Below are 20,369 nucleotides of genomic sequence, written 5' to 3'. Positions count from 1 at the left end.
TTTAAAAAAATGATTTTATATGTTTCCCTCCCTGCCGCCCAATGGTTTTAATGATTTTTTTCAGGATAGGAGGAGGAGAGATTATAATTAGGTATCATTTTAAAAAGACAGGGGGATGTGTGAAAAGGGAACTGTGTGAATAGCTTTGTTTAAAGGTATTTAAAACAGGCAGAAATTCAAGCCCATTGTGCAGGGTACATAAACATTGTATTTTTAAAGCACATTGGAAGCACATCCTTTGCCTTAAAGAATTCTGGGTATTGTAGTTTACCCCTCACAGAACTACAATTCCCAGCAGCAGCGCCCAGCATTCTTTAAGCAGGAGAAATGTACTTCAAATGTTTGTAACCACAGCCTGAGTCTTCTCCATGGAGGGTTGAAGCTGTTCATTTTCTTTCTGTTTGAACAGCCTTGAAAGGCACAACAAAATACCAATGGAGAGTTTATGCTTTCACCATTTTGGGGCTCCCCAAGCAGAACCTGTCACACACCCCACACCCCCTATGCTCTTAAAACCAGGTATAAAATTAGACGTTGGCCACAAGGTTCCTTCACTGCAGGGGGTTGGACTAGATGACCCCGGGGTCAGGGGCGTACCCAGCATCCGGCAGGTTAGGGCTCCTGCCCCTCTCTAGAAGCAATAAAATTAAAATAAAATAAACACCCGACACGGCAGCTTGCCGACCAGCTCCCTGAAAAGCGGCTCCTGCCCCTCCCTCCCCGCCTGACTGTCGGGCAAGGCAGCGGCTCGAGTCGGGAGAAGCAGCCTCCGCAAAGCTGCTGTTCTCCCTTTGGCTCCTTCCCTATCTCGCAGCCCCAGCGGGGCTCCTTCCCTCCCAGAAAAGTGGCTTCCCCTCTCCCTCCCCACCCGGCAAGGCAGCGGCTGGAGTTGTGAGCAGCAGCCTCAGCAAAGCTGTTCCTCTCCCTCCCTGACTCGCTGTCAAACTGAAGGAGGTTTTCCTGCAAGCTCTTCCTTCCTTCTTCTTCTTCCTCCTTTTTAGTTCACTTTGGTCTGGCAATTTGTGAAAATTATTACTGTATGATAAATGGCCTCAAAAGTTTTGCTTTTTAAAATATCTTTTTTGCAGCAGCTCCTCCTGTGCCCAGCCCATCGTTGTTCGTTTGAGCTCAACAGCCACATAAAGAAGGAGCTGTGAGCTCAAATCCAATTCACACCCCAAGTAGATTTGCCTGGGGGCAGGGATTTAATTTGCATCTTGCAAATCCCTGACATTCTTTTGTTTCAAAGGAAGAACCTGTGTATTTCAGTTCTTCACCTCAAAGAAATGCAAGCCCCTCTCTTGAGCTGGTTTAGGTATCCAAAGCTTGCCAAATTATAGCAAACTGTTATTGTCCTTTCTTAAGTGCTCCTCTGGTTCCTGGTTTATGCTTTCTGGGCTGTAGCTCAGTATAGATCAACTGCCTTGCATTGCCCTAGGACGGTTCAGTTGCAGGCATGTCCAGGTAGAGTCAGAAACTCTGGAAAGCTGCTGCCAGTCAGTGTAGACAATACTAAACAAGATTGACCAATTGACTTAGTATAAAGCAACTATAAACAAGCAGCTAAGCAGTTTACATTAAATAATAGGATGAATGGTTGACTCAGTGGATCATGTACCTGTGAGTACCATATTTGCAGTTTATCAGGTAGTAATTGACAGCATGTACACGGAACAAAACTGAAAGGCTATGTTGCTGAAGGTTGGGTCTATGAGAGCATACTTATTGCTATGGCAGCAAAGCACATTATTGGCGGGGCGGGGGAGTGACCAATATGATCCAGGGGTTGGAGCAATTCCCCTATGAGGAAATGTTACAAAACCTGGGGCATTATAACTTTTTTAAAAAAGGCAAGTAATTGGGGGTGGGAATGAGAGATTTTTATCCTTCTCATAATACTAGAACCAGGGAATATCCAATTAAGTGGATGTGAAATTCAATCTATTTCAGCATTTTAACTTTTTGTACGTTTTAAAGTGGGGGGGGGGGAATCAAGTTTTGTAAGAACAGAAGGCACCCCACCTATCAAGTCTTTGCTGGAGAGAAAATATGTCTGAAGATCTGCATATGACCTTCTCCACCTGCCCCCCTTATTTCTCTTCTTCCCAGGAGGGGTGAGGGGTTAAAATTAGGAGCTGGGTTTGATTTGATCACTGGCAGTTTATTAATCTTTAAATCCTACCTAAGATAAAATGAATCAGCCCTATAGATAGGTATAGATAGATCCCCAGCCAAGCTCTCCTGGGCAGCCCCATTGCCACTGCAGAGCACTCCTTCAGCTCACCAGGTCTCACCTGGTGAATGGGGATTGGGCTAGAGGGTGGTTTGGCAGGGCACATACCAAACTTTCTGTGGGATGGCCGCCCCTGGAGCCCTTTCCAGTGACTGCCACAGAGAAGCCTGTTTTTATATTTATTGGAGTATTTTAATCATAGGATCACAGAACTAGATGGTTGGAAGGGACCCCTGAGGGTCCTCTAGACCAACCCCCTCCAGTGCAGGAATCACAGCACAAGCATCTCTCCCAAAACAAGTTTGCTCTATCTTTCCTGTGAACAGCCCTTCAGATACAACAGAATCATTCACATAGTTGGATGGGAACCACCAGGATCATCTAGTCCAACCCCCTGCAATGCAGGAATATTTTGCCCAACATGGGGCTTGAAACCACAACATTAAGAGTCTCATGCTTTACTGACTGAGGTTTGTTTATGTTTCCTGTTTTATTTTCCCAAGCAGAGATAATGTGTAAGCGTGGTGTCAGCTCCCTAAAAAAAGGTCAGTTTCACCTGGGCTCCGTAGCCCCGCCCACATTCCCACTTCGTGGCCCCTCCCCTCCCGTGTCTTGGCCCCGCCCCTGAATGACCATGGCTTGCCCCCCCCTAGTTTTGATCCTGGGTACGCCCCTGCCCGGGGTCCCTTCCAATTCGACAGTTCCCTGATTCTGCCTACGCATTTGTTGCATGCATGTGTTGTGCTTTCTAGATGCTCATGTAAAACACTTTGCATGGGCACACTTCCAATTCGACAATTCTGTGATTTATTGCTGCATCTCCACGTGTTGCCCCTCCACTTATTGCGAGGTATTTCAATGGAAAGAGGAATTATACCAGGGATGCTCTCCCCATTTTATGCTGCGAACCGTCTAGAGATCTTCCGACGAAGGGCAGAATACACCTTTAAATCTCTGTGGTGCAATGGTTCAGTGCGTCTGTTAACCAGAAGGCTGGTGGTTCGAGCCCACCCAGGGATCCCTGCATTGCAAGGGGTTGGACTAGAGGACCCTGGGGGGTCCCTTCCAACTCAAACTGAATAAAGGATAATAAAAGCTGCCGTTCAGCTTCCTCTGAAGCTTTTTTTTTTCCAGGGGGTGGGGCGAGGGCAAGGAGGCGCGGCTGCCTCCAAGCACAGCGAAAAGCAACCTGGAAGAGCCTTTCAAACAAAACAGGGCAAGGCGCGGACGTTCCTGCCCAACGCCTGCGGGAAACCGCGCTCGGGAGCCGGTTGGTGGCGTTGGAAAGCCGTTAGCCTCGTCTCCCTTGGGCGCCGCCCTCCCCGCTCCTGCTCGCCCCAGGTGGAGCCTGGCTCTCCGGACCCCGCCGTGCCCTGGTGCCCCAGGAGGGCGGCTGCCTCGGGGAATGGTGAGCCGGAAGGACGGGGCGCTGGCCGGGCGAGAGGGGGTCGAGGGCGCCACCCTCCCGAGCAGGCTGGCATGGCCGCAGGGGGGCGGAGGAGGCGCAGGGCGGAAGGGGCGCAGCAGGGGCGGCAGCGCCAGGCTCCGTCTCTTGAGGCAGCAGCCTCTCCTTAGGTAGTGAGGTCCAGGTGTCTGAAGTTGGTGATAGACTGGATGAGGCCTAACAAACTGAAAGTTAATTCAGATTGGTTGGTGGGAAGCCATCTGCTGAGCCTGTTCTGGATGGGGTTTCGCGCACCCATCCTTGAAAGAGAAGATTTGCACCTTGATGGTGCTTGTGAGTTTGGCTATTACAGGATGATGAACCAAAGGTAGCAGCGGCCAGTAGTTTTTTTGCCCACTACACCAGCTGAACAAACTTTTAGCCACAGAGATGCATACCACAGGGACCTCAAAATTGGACTACTGCAATGCATTCCACGTGGGGCTGCCTTGGAAGAGTGGGCAGGGTGCACCATTTCCCCTTCTTCCAGGGGTGCCTCCTCCGCCGGGAGAGGGAGGGTTCCCTTGGCCAGGACTTCTGCGATCAGCATTCCCCCCCCCCCACACACACACCATGGACGAGTGAAGTGAGTGAAGACAAGGATGATGATGGGTATTTAAAATTCTGCAATTCTCAATTTCTTCTCTAAAGGACATAAGATGTTATTGTTAAATACCAAGGTGATTTTTAAAAATGCATAAAATTAACCCTGAAAAACTTTTGCAATAACTGAACTTTGTAAACTTTTTGTGGAATAAGCATTAATTTTTAGGACAATGAAGTTGTAATGTTATTCTTTTAAAAAGCACCTTGAGTTTACAAATTATATTGCGTGGGAAGTGTAAATAATATGAACATGATTACCTGACAGTGTGGCACTTTTAGAATCTACTTTATGTTGTCATTAAAAAGTCAGTTTTAAAATACATATTAAGAAGTAAACTACCACCATCAAATACAGTAAGGCTAAAATGTTTCTCCCCTAGCCTTCCTCATAGCAAAACCATCCAAAACGTCATCAAAATTTGTTTGTCTAAGTTTGTCACTTTCAGTGTACAGAATGCTCAGTGCGGACAACCTCTCTTGAGACATTGTGGCCCTTAATTCATTTTTTTTTTTTGAGTCTTGAAAAACTCCTCTCTCCTGAGCAGTTAGTGACCATAAGGCTAAGAAATAGCTGCAAGGTTGCTTCCACCTTTGGAAAGGCCATCTGAATTTTTTCCTTGTATATAATTTGATAAAGTTCTGCATGAGACAGAGAATGCTCTGCTGTAAAACCTATGGCTTCGTCTCACATGCAGGTGAAAGTACAAAAGTTCATCAATAAGTTTCAGGTCAATATATTCTGGGTACACTTTCATCAACTGTTCAACACCTTGCTTAATTTCTTCTTTAGATGCTGTCAAATTAGCAAGAATGGCAAACAATTGTGCAACATCATTTTACACAGTGTTTCTTTTTAAATTGGTCTCAAGTGCATCTAATATAGGAATAAGAGATTTTAGCTTAAACCTACCCCCCGCCCCACAGTGAGCCGGGGAGAAGGGAAACTCTGCTGCCCCTGCCAGAGGTGGCGACAGGATCAGCGCCCCGAAAGCGCTCCTTTCGGGGCACTCTTTCCACCGCTGCCTCTCGCAAGAGCAGGCTTCCTCCCCCCCCCCTTTTCTCTCTCCTTTCTTTCTCTCTCTCTCTCTCTCTCCCACCCCTTCCTTCCTTCCTTCTCTCTCTCTTCCCTCCTTCCCTCTCTCTCTCTCTCTCTTTCCCTCTCACCCCCTCCTCCCTCCAACCCTTACACACACACTCTCTCTTTCCCTCTCACCCCCTGGGGGGCACCAGAAAGTGATCTGCCTAGAGCGCAAAAAACCCTAGCACCGGCCCTGGTTGGCTAGAATATATGCAAACAGTTTGTAATCATTGGGCCTATAATTTTTAACTAAAGTTATATCTGAATCTTGTTTTGGTATTAATGTTATATAGGCTTCTTTCCATGTTTCTGGGACTTCCCCTGTTTTTACAATCTCATTCATCATAACCTTTAAAGGAATCACAAGCTGTTCATTTAGTTTTTTTATAATACTTTGCTGAAATTCCATCTGGCCCTGGAGATTTACCTGTCTTTGCTTGGTTTATTGCTTCTAATAGTTCCTGCACTTAGTAGGCATTTAGTAATGTCAGCTTTCCTTCTTTTATTTTTGAAGGTTACCTGACCCTTGAGCTGGGGAAGGCTGTGCAGCTGGTTGTTGACTCTGGGCCTGCTGGCTCCGGATTCTGAGATGGAAAATTCTGAGGTGTGCAGATACTCAACAGCCTAGCTTGTCAGGGCAAAAGTCCCTGCAGGTCTCTGCGGTTAGCAGAAGATGGAAGTTCTAGCCAAATACAGGAGCAAAACAGTGGTCAGTAAACCACAATCTTTATTGTTGTGCAAGAGGTCCCCACACAGAGTAAGAACCCCGAACATGGGTTACAAGCTCTTTGAAGACCATCCCTCCCTACCCTGAATATATTTCCAGAACCATAATTGATACATCGCTGATACATCATCATCATCATGTCACAAGGAGGGAGGGGAGTCATGAGGTTACCCAAGTTCATAAACTTGCCCCAGTTATCAGATCAAGTTCCTAACACCTTAAGTACCCACCACCTAAAGAACTATTCATATTTTTGCCTTCTGGCCTTCCCGAGGATGGGCTGTGGGAAACCCATCAATGGATGTTCATTGTTCCCCTCAAGGGAGGCATGTTCTGTACTTGACTGTATATCCCAAGGATTATGGAGAGGGTGGTATCCAAGTTGAGTACATGACCTCTCGCTTAAAGGATTACGGAGGAAGGCGATGTCCAAGTCCACCTTTCCTTTTGAAGCAAAATGTCAGGTTAGTAAAAGGTTAGTAGTCCATCAGTCCTGGGACCCAGGTGGCGCTGTGGGTTAAACCACAGAGTCAAGGGCTTGCTGATCAGAAGGTCGGCGGTTCAAATCCCTGCAACGGGGTGAGCTCCTGTTGTTCGGTCCCAGCTCCTGCCCACCTAGCAGTTCAAAAGCACATCAGAAGTGCAAGTAGATAAATAGGGACCGCTCCGGCAGGAAGGTAAACGGCATTTCCGTGTGCTGCTCTGGTTCGCCAGAAGCAGCTTTGTCATGCTGACCACATGACCCGGAAGCTGTCTGTGGACAAACGCCGGCTCCCTCGGCCTATAGAGCGAGATGAGCGCTGCAACCCCAGAGTCAGACACGACTGGACCTGATGGTCAGGGGCCCCTTTACCTTTACCCTTTTGTCCATCAGCAGGTCAAGTACAAGGGGATACAATTTTGACACTTTCTTGCAACAATGCAACAAGTTTTGCCAATAGAAACCAGAAGGGATACAATTTGCGAGCTTTCTCCATTAACAGTGCAAAGGCTTATTGTCCAGGGGTTTTGAGGGAGGAGAGGTGTTGAGAGGTGACAAAAATGATTTCCAATAAGTGCCCCCCTTCCCCCCCTTTATTTGCATAAGACGTCCTTGAGTCTATACTCTGAATAGTGACACCAGGGACCTAGAAGGGGCAGGGCTTGTCAGCCCAACCCCTGCACAGTCTCATCAGGGCTGGCCTTAAGGCAACTGGAGTAATTTCGCCAAATTGGGTCCCGCGGGCCACACCAGATTGCATATTCATGCATTTTTGTAGATTCATTCAATCCATATTCATGATGGCCAATTTATAACCATAAGAAGGGGGAAACCCCAATAAGAGGCTGGGATAGAATGAATGACCACTGGCGGAAAACTGATTTACTAAGGGTGAAATCTTAACTGCACTTACCTGGGAGTAAGAGCCACTGCATTCAGCAGGACTTGCTTCTGAGTACAGTCATACCTCGGGTTGCGTTCGACACAGGTTATGAACGTGCCGATCCTGGAACATACCGGGTTTTGGCATGTGCATGTGCAGAAGCGCTAAATCGTGCTTTGTGCATGCGCAGAAGCACTGGATCGCTCCACGTGCATGCGCAGATTTGGCGCTTCAGGTTGCGGGCCATACAGGTTGCGGACAGGGCTCCGGAATGGATCCCGCATGTAATGAGAGGTACCACTGTATATAGGATTGTGCTGGATGCTGCTACAATATTAGCGGTAGCAATTATTCTGATTCTTCTCTTCATTTTACCTGCCATTCTTACATGCAATTATTTCTCCGTCCATTTACTTGGGAGTAAGCCCCATGGAATTCACAAGGACTTAGTTCTGAGTAGACATCATTAGGTTTATACTGTTAGTCACTTTTCTTTGCATTAAATAGTCCATAGCAGGTGAGACAGTTAAATCAAAAGTTGCTCCTTGTTGATATGAATCCACAATCCTATACCCACTTATTTGGGAGTAACCCCCATTGAAGTCAACAGGGCTTACTTCTGAGTAGACATGCGTCGGCTTGTGCTGTAAATTAGCCACACTTTCATAATTTAATGGGACTTAGCTAGCTGCGACTAACTGATTTCAACAGAACCAAAGTGTGGCTAACTTTCAGCACACACCAATACATGGTTCCATGTGCATTGACAGAATCATATAATTGTAGAGTTAGAAGGGGTCTTGGGGTCATCTAGTCCAACCCCTGAGGCACAGTCTTTCCTTAAAGAATTCTGGGCAATGCAATTCCTTAAGTGTTGCTGGGTCTGGCAACTATCTGAGGAGTAAACTACAGGGCCTAGAATTCTTTGGGGGAAAGAATGTAAAGGTGTAGCATGCACATGTAAAACATGAAAGGGGGTTAACTCAGAAGTAAGTCCCCTTCTATGACTTGCTTTTGTTTTTTTATGCTTTCCCATCCAGGACAGTCCAAGCTGTAAGGTGAAGCTCACAACAGCCTGAATTACTTCTTTCTATCAACAGATCACAACAGCCTGCACTGCTCACTGAAATGCTGTTTCTCAGAAGGTTGCCTTGCCATGAGTGCTGTATCCCAGAGCATGCTGCAGTTGGGCCAGTGTTCTCTCTTGTGCCCCAAAGAAAGAGACACGATCACTGGGGAAATGGCGAGGTTCATTCCGTGGTGGAGGTCTGCCCAGCATTGGTAGAGAGCGATGGCAAACTCCATGCTCAGGTTCTGTGGTTCAGGATGTCAGTATAAAAGCTGTCCTGCGCTTGATCTTCCTCCAAGTCTTCTATTATCAGGTCATCTCAATGGAAACGAAGAGAAGGCTAGCAATTGCAACTGTTTTAGGAAGTTTCTTATATACCCTGAACATATCCTTGGAAATAGACATTACCTTCATGTTTTCCTTGTTCTTTCTTCCTGCTGCCATCTTCTTCCAGATTGGGATGGCAGGAGGTCTGCAAAGCCTACAGGGAAACAAAGAACCACATGGGATATGTTTTTTTTCTGCACCTCAAAACAGGCCTCAGACAGTTGATCCATTGTCCTCCGTTGAGCCCCAAAGAAAGAGACTGGGGAAATGGCGAGGTTCATTCCGCGGTGGAGCTCTTATTTTCTTCTCAAGCTGTTGGACCACAGCGGGAAGCTTCTGAACATAGACATGGAAATAAACATTACCTTCATGCTTCCTTTTGTTCTCCATCAGAGGGGCAGCTCTACAGGGAAACAAAGAGCCACATGCGATAAGATTATTTATCTACACCTCAAAATAGGCCTCAGACAGAGACCACATGGTCTGAGGGATAAAAAAGGTTGCTGACCCTTCCTCTTCTAAATCTTCCAGGATGATCTCTTCTGAAAGGAAAAGAAGAGAAGGTGGGGTTAGACTTTCTTACACACACAGCCTAGAAAAAGAAGAAGGAAAATGTGATGAATGGTGGAGCCCTTATTTCTTCTCAAGCTGTTGGACCACAGCAGGAAGTCTTGGGCTGAGAGGTAGAGCTCTTCTGAAAGGAAAAGAAGAGAAGGCTGGCAGTTAGAGAGACTTTCTTATATACACTGAACATATACATGGAAATAGACATGACCTTCATCTTTGCTTTTCTCTGTCACGGGGGAGGAATTTGGAGCCTACAGGGAAACAAAGAGCCACATGCCATAAGATTATTCATCTAAACCTCAAAATAGGCCTCAGACAGAGACCTTTCCTAAGAAACCTTAGGGACTGGGTGCAGGGTCTTACCTTTGGGGTTTTTTGGAAGACGGTACTATGGCGGGGTAAGGCGGAGGGGGTGGGGGAGGGGGTGGGGGAGGGGAGGACTGGGGCATGGGGGAAACTTTATTACGCCGGAAGCGAAATACGCGCCTGAACCTAGAAAACCTAGAAAAGAAAAAGCAAAATGCACTGAGACAGGATTTTAGTTTAAAGGTTAATGGGCAAAATTTAGGCCACAACTTAATTGATTGGAAATAGACATGACCTTCATGTTGTCCTGCGCCATCTTTCTCCACGTGAGGAAGGGAGGAGGTATTTGGAGCCTACCGGGAAACAAAGAGCCACATGCGATAAGATTATTTATCTAAACCTCAAAATAGGCCTCAGACAGAGACCACATGGTCTGAGGGATGAAAAAGGTTGCTGACCCTTCCTCTTCCAAATCTTCCACGATGAGCTCTTCTGAAAGGAAAAGAAGAGAAGGTGGCAGTTAGACTTTCTTAGATATGGAAATAATCATTACCTTCATCTTTCCTCTTCTGTTTCACCGGGGAGGAATTTGGAGCCTACAGGGAAACAAAGAGCCACATGCGAGAAGATTATTCATCTAAACCTCAAAATAGGCCTCAGACAGAGACCTTTCCTAAGAAACCTTAGGGACTGGCTTTTGGGTTTTGTGGAAGAGGGTATGGCGGGGTAAGGCGGAGGGGGTGGGGGAGGGGAGGGGGAGGACTATGGCATGGGAGAAACTTTATTTCGTCGAAGACGAAAAACTCGTCGGATCCTGGAAAGCCTGGTTTCTGCATTCATGAATCTAAGCGCACTATCATCACAGAATTCAGTTGTGCATCAAGGCGTTGGCGCCCCCCCCCCCAATAATAAAAACGCACTGAGACAGGATTTTAATTTAAAGGTTAATGGGCAAAATTTTCTGGAACAGGGTATGGCGGAGTAAGGCGGAGGGGGAGGTGGTGGGCGAGGGGGAGGACTCTGGGATGGGGAAAACTTTGTTTCTTCTTCCTAGGCGAAGAACTCCTCTCAGCCTTGAAAGTCTAGAAAAGAAAGAGAAATGGGTCTCACAGCTTGTACTCTCTAATGCCTCTGAGCTCAAGAGGAATTCACTATCATCACAGAATGCAGATGCTGAGAGACATCCTACTTACATGTCTACCTTCTTCCTGTAACAAACGCGAAATGATCCAACCGTAGGAGCTCGCCAGGCCTTTTTGCACTCTGGTGACCATTGAGCCAGCAGAGGGAGGTGTCACAATGGCTTCTGTAAAACAGGGGCTGTCCCTGGAAAATAGGGACACTTGGCAGGTCTCCTGAGGTGCCCAGATGGGAGACCACCAGGAAACCCATAATATGGTGCTTAGAATTATACAGACCAACTTATTCCTTAAATAAATACATATATATATATAGACACACTGCCTTTTTGTCTTTTCTCACGCAAGAATCTTTCACTAAGTCCGAAAGAGGCCTTCTGCTCACAAAAGTGCACCTGTGGGCCTGAGCCTCCTAAATAGCTCTACTTTGGAGCAAGGTTTTCTGACCCCAGTGGAAATTAGTTCCTAGTGAGCATGCTTGGGTTTGTGGTATGAGGAACAGGACACTGCTCTCAAGAAAGGGAAGAGCTAGCTTTATTAACGTTTGCCACGTGTTGGTGTTTGTAAAGGGTAAAGGTAAAGGGACCCCTGACCATTCAGTCCAGTCGCGGACGACTCTGGGGTTGAGGCACTAATCTCGCTGTACTTGTCGAGGGAGCCAGCGTTTGTCCGCAGACAACTCCCAGGTCATATGGCCAGCATGACTAAGCTGCTTCTGGCAAACCAGAGCAGTGCACAGAAATGCCATTTACCTTCCCACCGGAGCGGTACTTATCTACTTGAACTTTGACGTGCTTTCGAACTGCTAGGTTGGCAGGAGCTGGGACCGAACAAGGGGAGCTCACCCCGTCACGGGGATTCGAACCGCCGACCTTCTGATCGGCAGGCCCTAGGCTCAGTGGTTTAGACCACAGCGCCACCCACGTCCCTACATATGCACCTCATTTTCCCAAAGGAAACATGAACCCTGGTAAAGGGCAAAGACTCCTGGAACCCCACACCACTTGGCAGAGACTGGGGTGGTCCATAAGAAGATGTTCTCTTCACATGTCAATGGTAGAGAAAGGGTTCTGTCGTATTTTCTGTTGTTCACCCTCCGGAAGAGATCTGTGCAAAAGGCACAAGGAGAGAAACAGCAACAGTTGTTCTGTACACAAACAGAAGTTCTAGTGCTAGTGGAACTACTTCTCTCGACACCACCTTTTCTTTTAATCCTTCTTTCAAGGTGCTCAGGACCACTTTGTGTCCAGAGCTGACAACAAACCGGCAGTGCAATCCTATAGACATCTACTGAAATGTAAGGCTAGTTGACTTCATTGTGACTTACTTTCAGGTATTTGTGTGGTGGATTACAGCCTAAATCAAGCATTTGACCAGGTGAGTGCAGATGCTACTTCATAGTTTTCTCTGAGGCCATGAAACCTTGAGCCATGGCTATCAAGGTTTGGGGTGGAGGAGGGAGAGAGCTGGAATGTTGAGACCTGAGGAAATAACTACAGTGTTGAAGATAACATACCACAGGTATCAAGACTAGATGCTAGAAAGTGACTGATTTGTGGCTGAAATAGAATCCACTTTTGATCTGACCCTTACCTGTCCTTCAGTCACAAATCCACTGATATAAATTCACAAGCTGTTTCATTTTACTTTGGGTAACACATTACCTATTGTGGAGAAAGGCCTGTGAATAAAATACCTACTTCTCTTTAAAATAGAAGAATACTATAACTTCTAAACCTTGAGTAATATAGTATTCCGTGGCTGTGGGTCATGAATTTTTGCACCTTGCAAGGTGATGAACCACACTGGTTTGTTGACTGATTATGAATGCCTGTAAACCACACTGCTTTCTTCTTCCTCCTCCTCCTCCTCCTCCTCCTCCTCCTCCTCCTCCTCCTCCTCCTCCTCCTCCTTTCAGGCATCCTGACAGTTCTGTGGAATTCAGCTGTCCTGGCAGTAGCTGTGAAGCGCTCCTTCCATCTCAGGTCACCTGAGCTCCTGACGGTTAATTTGGCCGTAATCGATCTTGGAATGGCCATCAGCACGTATCCCCTGGCTATTGCTTCTGCCTGGAACCATTCCTGTTCCTGTCCCCCTGCATTTATTATGCCCTGATGGGTTTCCTGTTTGGTGTCGCCAGCATGATGACCTTGTCTGTGATGGCTGTAATCCGCTTTCTTGTAACCCACTCTTCAAAGTCCAATAGTGAGTAACAAAGCGCCGGAGGGTGGCAAAGGTGAAAGAGTTTCAAAGCTTACACTTCATGTTGAGGCCAAGGGCATAATATTTTAAAGACCCTTTGTGTGAGTTTATAGATCAGATATATTCAGCATTACTGCAGTAAACAATAGGGACGGATATAGTCTGGCCATAAATATGTTTTGGGCTGTAAATTGAAACACATAATACCATGTAGGAGTTCCAACTGTGTTGCTGGTGTGAAAAACACTGTTCTTGTTTCCACTGGCTGTGTACCTCTGCTATTAGCCAAAGAGAGTTAACCACATTAACCAATAGAAATGTTCCTGAGAACACTTTAAGGAGGCTTATGAATGTTGTCAGGCAATACACACAAAGGTATCACACGAGGCGAGTGTGTTCTATATAGCCATAACTCAAGGAATTATTCTTGTACATAATGTCTCCACAGCCCAAGCAAAGGGTCATGGCTTACAGATCATGCAGATGATGCCATGCTTGGTCTTTGCCATCTCCAAATAGAACCTGGGAATCCTGAAACCCAGGAGAGCTGGACAACAGAGCTACAGGGATAATTGCCTGGCAGATTTCTAGGTTATCTAGGTGTTGGTGTCTAGAGTCTACCTTTTCTTTTCTTTTCCTAGGTAATACAATCAACGGAAAAGTCATCCATGTTTCTATTGCCTTCATCTGGCTGTTTGCAGCCCTCTGGGCCATGTTGCCTCTGCTAGGCTGGGGGCATTACAGCCCAGAACCATTTGGCACTTCCTGCACCATAGCCTGAAGCCAGTTCCACAACTCGTCTAATGTGCTTTCCTTTATTCTGTGAATGTTCATTCTGTGTACCATTCTCCAGCAATTACCACCATCATCTGTTACTTGGGCATAGTCTGGTGGGTTCCTAAAACCTCTCAAGAGATGCAGAACTTCAACAGGACTTCAAATGCAGCAAAACTTGGTGGTCTGTGTTGTTGTGAGCAGAGTATTTTTGTACTATTTTAAAGAGCAAAAGGAACACAGTGCTCCTTTGACTCAGACATTAGTTCTGTCATCCTGAAGCAAAGTTCTTAACCCGAGGGACTATTTTTGGTTAGCGGACTCTGAAGCGTCTGTAACCTGAGGTACCGGTACCACTGTTTTGGGGAAATGCCAAAGCACTAATGGATGCTATGGACTGGGCTGTTTGTGTGTGGTTGCCTTCAGTTATAGTTTGTGATCCATTTGAGTTTCAGACATTGAGCTATTCCTCTGTTTTTCATTGGTATGAAAGCTATGAGATGCTAAAGCTCTGTCGTATTCTCTTCTATAGGGCTATAATTTGAAACAGGTGGCATTCCATTATGATGTAAAGCATCTGATAAACACAAAGGATGTTCTTCTAAATTTCTTATCCTGATCTTGTGTTATTTTTTTTACTGCTAGAGGGCTGTTGTACTGCAGAGGCTACTGCTTTTGGGTCTTGGGATAAAATGAACGGACAGCCTAAAATGAATGCAAGAGATAATTGTTTAAATATCTCTTAAATGTTAAGGCACTAATCCTTCATTTCTCTCTCACCGATTTGCAAATATAAAAAGCCAGCTAGTAACTAATTCTAAGTGGTTTTTACAGTGTGGGATTCCTCAGCACATGGACACCATATGCCGCAGTCAGCTTCTGGTCAATATTTCACTCCAGTGAATCAATACCGCCCATCGTTACCTTGCTGCCATGTCTTTTTGCTAAATCCTCAACAGCCTACAACCCTTGTCATTTACTATACTTTCAGCAAACCTTTCTGGCATGAAATTAAGCGCCTCCAGTGTGGCTGTAGTCAGAAAGTTTACTTTAGCACCAAGCATCCCACCATAGCCATGTGTCAGTGATTTGGCCAGGAAGGGATAACGCACACGTTTCTTCATTCAGAAAGACAGGCAGTGGAGAAGTTCCAAATCCATCAGCTGCACCTGCAGAAGTCTTATTTGAAAACGTTGCTCCAAAGTCCAGATCATGAAATCTCCCAGGGAAACACTGCAAGGGCAGGAATTCCTATGAGGTTTATAATAACCTGCTTTCAGGATCCCTATGATGAATTCCGAGGTCTCTGTTCTTTATTTATTAAAAAAGACCTGCCAGCAAGAAATGAGGCATCTCATGGAATTTGGAGCACATGGACTAAATGAGAATTTGCTATATTCATAGCTGGCAGAGGGGGTAGTTATGCAGTTAAAAGAGATTGTAATGTTAGTGAACTTGGCATTTGTTTTTGTGCTTTTGTTGGACTGTATGTGATGTTGAGCTCAGGTGTCAATGATGGAGTCTCAAGAGGCACAGGCGTCTTGAAGTATAAGAAAAGACCTTTGCTTAATGGGCTGTTAACACCTCCCCCTTCAATACTCCTAGAACCTTACAAAAATGGACTTTTAATAAAAGGGCCGCTCTACCAGTCTACCCGTTTTGTGCATGTCATCTCAGTAAAGGATTCGTGAGGCCACAGAACTGGAAATTGCCCATATCGCCCATGAGGCCACCAGCTTCAGACTCTACAGAGGCTATTGAGCAGGAAAAGAAAAGGGTAGATTTTTCCTACCAGGGGTAGGAAAAGGATTTTTGTCAATCTGACAAGCAAACAAAGCTAGGGGAACGAGACTGGAGTGAAAGGGCAAGTGGCATGTGAACAAGCATTACGAAAGAGCAGGACATAATTTCACCATCTCTCTGTTCAGTGTCAATAAGATTTATTTTCAATTTTAATTTGCATTTTAAAAGATACAAAGTTTATTTCAGATATAATGCAGTCTTAGATGCAAAATTTTAAAATTTACTCATTTCATTTAAGATTCTTTGATAAATTTTACATACATATGTAATAATATTGCAGATGATTTCCCACTTTCTAAGCAAGCATAAGGCAAAACCAGAAAATTCCGCTTTGGAGCGCGGAACGGCACGGCTTGCGGCACACGGCAGGGTGCGGCTCAGCAGTGCAGCACGGAGAGGCTGGCAGCGTGCGGCTGTGAGCGGCTCTGGGGCAGCTTGCGGCGCATGGCACGGTGCTGATCGGCGGCGCAGGAGGGAGCGGCTACAGCTTCATCTCTGCAAGCTTTCTTTCTTTCTTTTTTTTAGAAATATAAACTTTATTTCATTTAAAAACACATACAAAATCAACATAACACAAAATCAACATAACACAAAATCAACCATAACACAAAATCAAAATAACACAAAATCAAAATAACACAAAATAAACACAACTCATGCATTCTTCAAATAATATCAAACTAAATCAAATCATAATAAATCAAGTTGAAATCATATTTAAATCACATATATAAAAAAATAATTGATCATTCATTCTAAATTATATCTTTAACATCAATTAAGACAAAAAAAGAAAAGATCCCAATTCTCAATAGATCCCCTATGCCTCCCCCCTCCCCTATATTAAAAAAAAGACTTCCAGTCACCTTATACCTTGGTCTATTATTGTTCTTTGCCAATTATATATACACGCCTATTTTTCTGAATTTCCCTGGATATCTTTTAATTTTGTGTCTTTTATATATCTGCCAAAAGGTTTGTTTTTTCAATCTGTCTTTTTTGATATTGTTTTAGCGGTCCCCAATTTTTCCCCAAACTGCTTTCTTTTATACCTTTTTGCCTGCCCTCTTTGATTGATAAATTTTGGTATGTTATTATCTTTTCTATCCATTCTTCCTTTTTTGGTATTTTTTCACTTTTCCAATTGATTGCGACAATTAGTCTGCCGGCCGCTGTTGCGTGCATAACTAAACACCTATCCTTTTCCTTTATCTCATTGCTTAACAATCCCAATATAAACATTTCTGCATCTTTTTTAAAGGGGTATTTTAAGATTTTTTTCAGTTCGTTATATACATCATCCCAAAACTTTTTTATTTTCTCACATTGCCACCAGATATGTAATTGGGTTCCCGGTTCCTTTAGGCATCTCCAACATGCATTGCTTGCTCCTTTGTACATTTTAGCTACCTTGGTGGGTGTCAAATACCATCTATATTGGACCTTTAAAATTTTTCTTTTAAATCATAATTTGAAACACATTTCAAATCCCGCCTCCACAAATTTTCCCATCTATCAATTGTGATATCCCTCCCAAAATCTTTGGCCCACCTAATCATTGTATCCTTCGTCATTTCATCCTTGGTTTCCCACTCTAATAATAATTCATATATAATTTTAATATATTTTCCCCTCCCTTCTAACAAAAAAATTCCTAATTTAGACATTTCCCTTTCGAATCCCACCTTTTTATCCAATTGAAAGCGTTGTCTAATTTGAAAATATTGTAGCCACACATTACAAAATTTTTTGATCTTATCATATTCTTTTAATTTCCATTCTCCTTCCGTTTCTTCAAATAATAATTCTTTATATGTTGGCCATCTTACTTCCGTGTTTCTTTTTCTGACTGATATTATTTCAAATGGCGACACCCACCATGGCGTTTTAGGTTCCAATATTCTCTGATATTTCTTCCTCTAGCAGTGATTTTAGATTGATGCTGGCAAACCGCATCAGATAAAAACTAGCTATCAAAACCCTCAGCTATCAAACACAACGTACAGTGCTGGCAAACCTTCCTGTACGTCAGTATGCACAAACACGCATCCACAAGTTGGGTCAGGGGGACATTAGAGGGCAGCAGGTCACTACTGGACTGGCCAGAGTTGGGAGGATCCTGATGGAACCGGTTAGAGCAGGTTAGAACAGGGGAGGCTAGTCCAAGCCTGAAGGGTCAGACCCAGGTGAGGAGGAAGACAATGGGAAAATGGCAGAGTGGTGGAAAAACCCCAAGAGTCACAAGATTGAGAGGAGGGGGATGTTTAAGGAGTAGGCATGTGACAGGGCAAGGTCTGAGGAGTATGTGAGGACCAGGCACTTCCTCTATGGCGGAGTTTTGGGGTGTTGGCAGGATGTGACCTATGCAAGAACACCACCTCTTTGGGGCTTGACCAATTGTCATTGGATGAAGGATGCACCTCTGGTTAAACATTGACAGTTCTTAAAATTTTCAATAAAAGGGGACGCCTGCTTTCATTCTGGGCGACCTTCCGGATCCACATTCTGTCTCCCGCTGTGTTCTTTATCCCGTGCTCCCCACATCTGGTGACCCAGGCAACGTGATAACAATCTGGCAATCATCCCTTCTCATACCAGACTGGAATAGTCTTTGAGCTCTCAGCATTCGTGCTTCTCGTGAGTATGGGATTTTCGATGTCAACTCCAATTAAGCATGCAGAAGAGTTGAATCAGGTTTTGAAAATTTTTAGTCAGACAGAAACTGCAACTTTGCAGGAATTGGAACAATTAGTTCAGGAAATTTGGATGCAATGTCCGTGGTATAGTGAAAAGGGGTCTCTGGACTTACGTGTCTGGGACAAAATAGGAAAGCAACTGCTTTCCCCGCCACGTGCACCCATTGCGTTAATCGCAATTTGGAAGAAGTGTCGAGATGCAATTGAAATGTTGGGGGTTCAAGGGAAGTATGACAAGGCGCCACCTCAATCTGAATTTCAGCTCTCGGGGGGGGGGGGGGGGGAGTTTCCTGACCTCCCGTCTGATGGCTCAGTCATCGTCTTTGCAAGCTCAAAACCAGTCTATCACCTCTTCCTTGCCCCATGAAAAGGCTGGGAGGAAGGTTTTCAGAATGGGTTTCTTAAAGGGACAGCTGAAGGGAATGCTAGCTGGGGAGGAATTAGAGGCAGGGCTGCTTTTGCTGCTGTTTTGTTTTTGCTTCTTCCTCTTCCTCTTTTTGCTCTACCATTCTCTCTCCTGCTGCCACCATTTGCCACCCTCTGGATGGCTTGGTCACGGAGGGCAGTGTAGCGGGGATGGTGGAGCTGGAAGGTTTTTTGATGGCTTTCTTTTCATCCTCCTTGTGTCCCTGATGGGTTTGTTTTTTGCTATTGCCACTGCTGTGGGCCTCGCACGGCTCCTGCTGCTTCTCCTGCTGCTGCTCCTCGTGCCTTTCACCATCTTGGTGGGAGCAGCAGAATCCTCCGCCACCTCAACAACTTGCAACTTGCAGGGGCAAGTGCTGGCCTCCCTCCTCCTCCTGCGGTCGCTGCTCAGGTGACATGCGAAGACGTAGAGAGGCGGTGGATGTGGACACACTGTCATGAGTGGCTTACCTTTTTATGGACATGGGTTTCTTGCATCCTGTTCAACCACTGAGAAAGCAGATTTAATAATGTGTTTATACACTGTAGGTCAGTTTTCTGAGCCAGAGTTCAGTATATTTTTGGGAACTGTTCCTCATGGCTATAGAGATTCATCTTCCATTTGCATGACTGGGGCTATGCTTGCTCTGGGGTTAACATGTTTATCAGTTTCATTTGGCTATGCCCTCACAGTAATTTTCAGAGTCCATTTAATGTGCTGGTTCTTGCGATTGAATGGTTTATGGTAACAGCCCTTTGATAAGTACCGTAGTACAGGGAATGGAGGCGCACAGTAAATCCTAGTAGCCTCCTTTCCTTGTCGAAGCTGTTGTGTGTCATCTTCCTTGCAGCTGCTGTAATGCTTCTGCGGGCGCAAGCACAGGAAACAGCTTTTTGCAGTCAGACACCTAATTTAGTTGTCTGTTTGATTCTTTCAACTCTCTGATTTGAAAGTGATGCAGACTTCCACAGGTTTTAGTTGTTTTTATTATAAATTATTTCCCCTCGTTTTCAAATGCATGATTGCCCTATACCCACTTAGATATTAATAGGTTTAGATTTGGTTAAAGAATGGGAATGCTGGAAAACTCACTGTTTACATTTGTTTTCAAGAGCCACCCAATTCATTGCCAGTAGCCCAACTCCAGAGGATTTCACTGCTTGCATTAAAATGAGTCTCCAATTGTAGAATTGGTAGCTGATTTTTGTTGTGTACTTTATTTCCCATTTATAGGTGTGAGCATGGGAGTCTTATCTCTTCTCTATGTAGTCTAGTTAAATCTGATTTCTATCTTAGTGTAAGAAATTTACTTCTGATTGCTCTTCATAGAATTTTTCCTTTTCAGACTCTGGCTAAAATCCATTTTCAGAAGGAGTTCCAGTAACACGGATGTGAGGGACAGGGGATATCGCGAAGTCCCTCCCCTCCTGAGTTCAAGCCCATCCCCGAGCACAGGGGAAAGCAGAGAGAGTTCCGATTCCAATGGGGAAGCAGGAAGTCGTGTCCGAGGCTCAGGCAAGGTAGAGGAGCCAGGGTCCCAGGTGGGACAGGAAGGGGCGAATAAGGGGGGGGAGACCCATCCCCCCAACTCCGGAATTACGCAGAAAGAGGAGGGGAAAGAGGATGGG

General features: G+C 45.2%; 1 long non-coding RNA gene and 1 pseudogene across 2 annotated transcripts; both read left to right on the top strand.

Annotated features, from left to right (window-relative positions):
• The first annotated feature begins 3,384 nt into the window (after positions 1-3,384).
• LOC148686144 (uncharacterized) lies at positions 3,385-11,169 on the top strand. 2 transcript variants are annotated; one of them, XR_015948825.1, is made up of 3 exons: positions 3,385-4,289; positions 5,876-6,070; positions 8,493-11,169. It is a non-coding gene; the product is annotated as an uncharacterized LOC148686144 (long non-coding RNA). The 2 variants fall into 2 exon arrangements; XR_015948824.1 differs by having other exon boundaries at positions 3,390-3,641.
• Positions 11,170-12,687: 1,518 nt separating this feature from the next.
• On the top strand, positions 12,688-15,363 carry LOC132591856 (opsin-5-like; annotated as a pseudogene).
• Positions 15,364-20,369: the final 5,006 nt, after the last annotated feature.

This window comes from Zootoca vivipara, chromosome 3 (genome assembly GCF_965207765.1).
Source record: "Zootoca vivipara chromosome 3, rZooViv2.hap1.1, whole genome shotgun sequence".
NCBI lineage: Eukaryota > Metazoa > Chordata > Lepidosauria > Squamata > Lacertidae > Zootoca > Zootoca vivipara.
The sequence above is the reverse complement of the archived record's forward strand: the minus strand, read 5'-3'. Positions and strand labels throughout refer to the sequence as shown.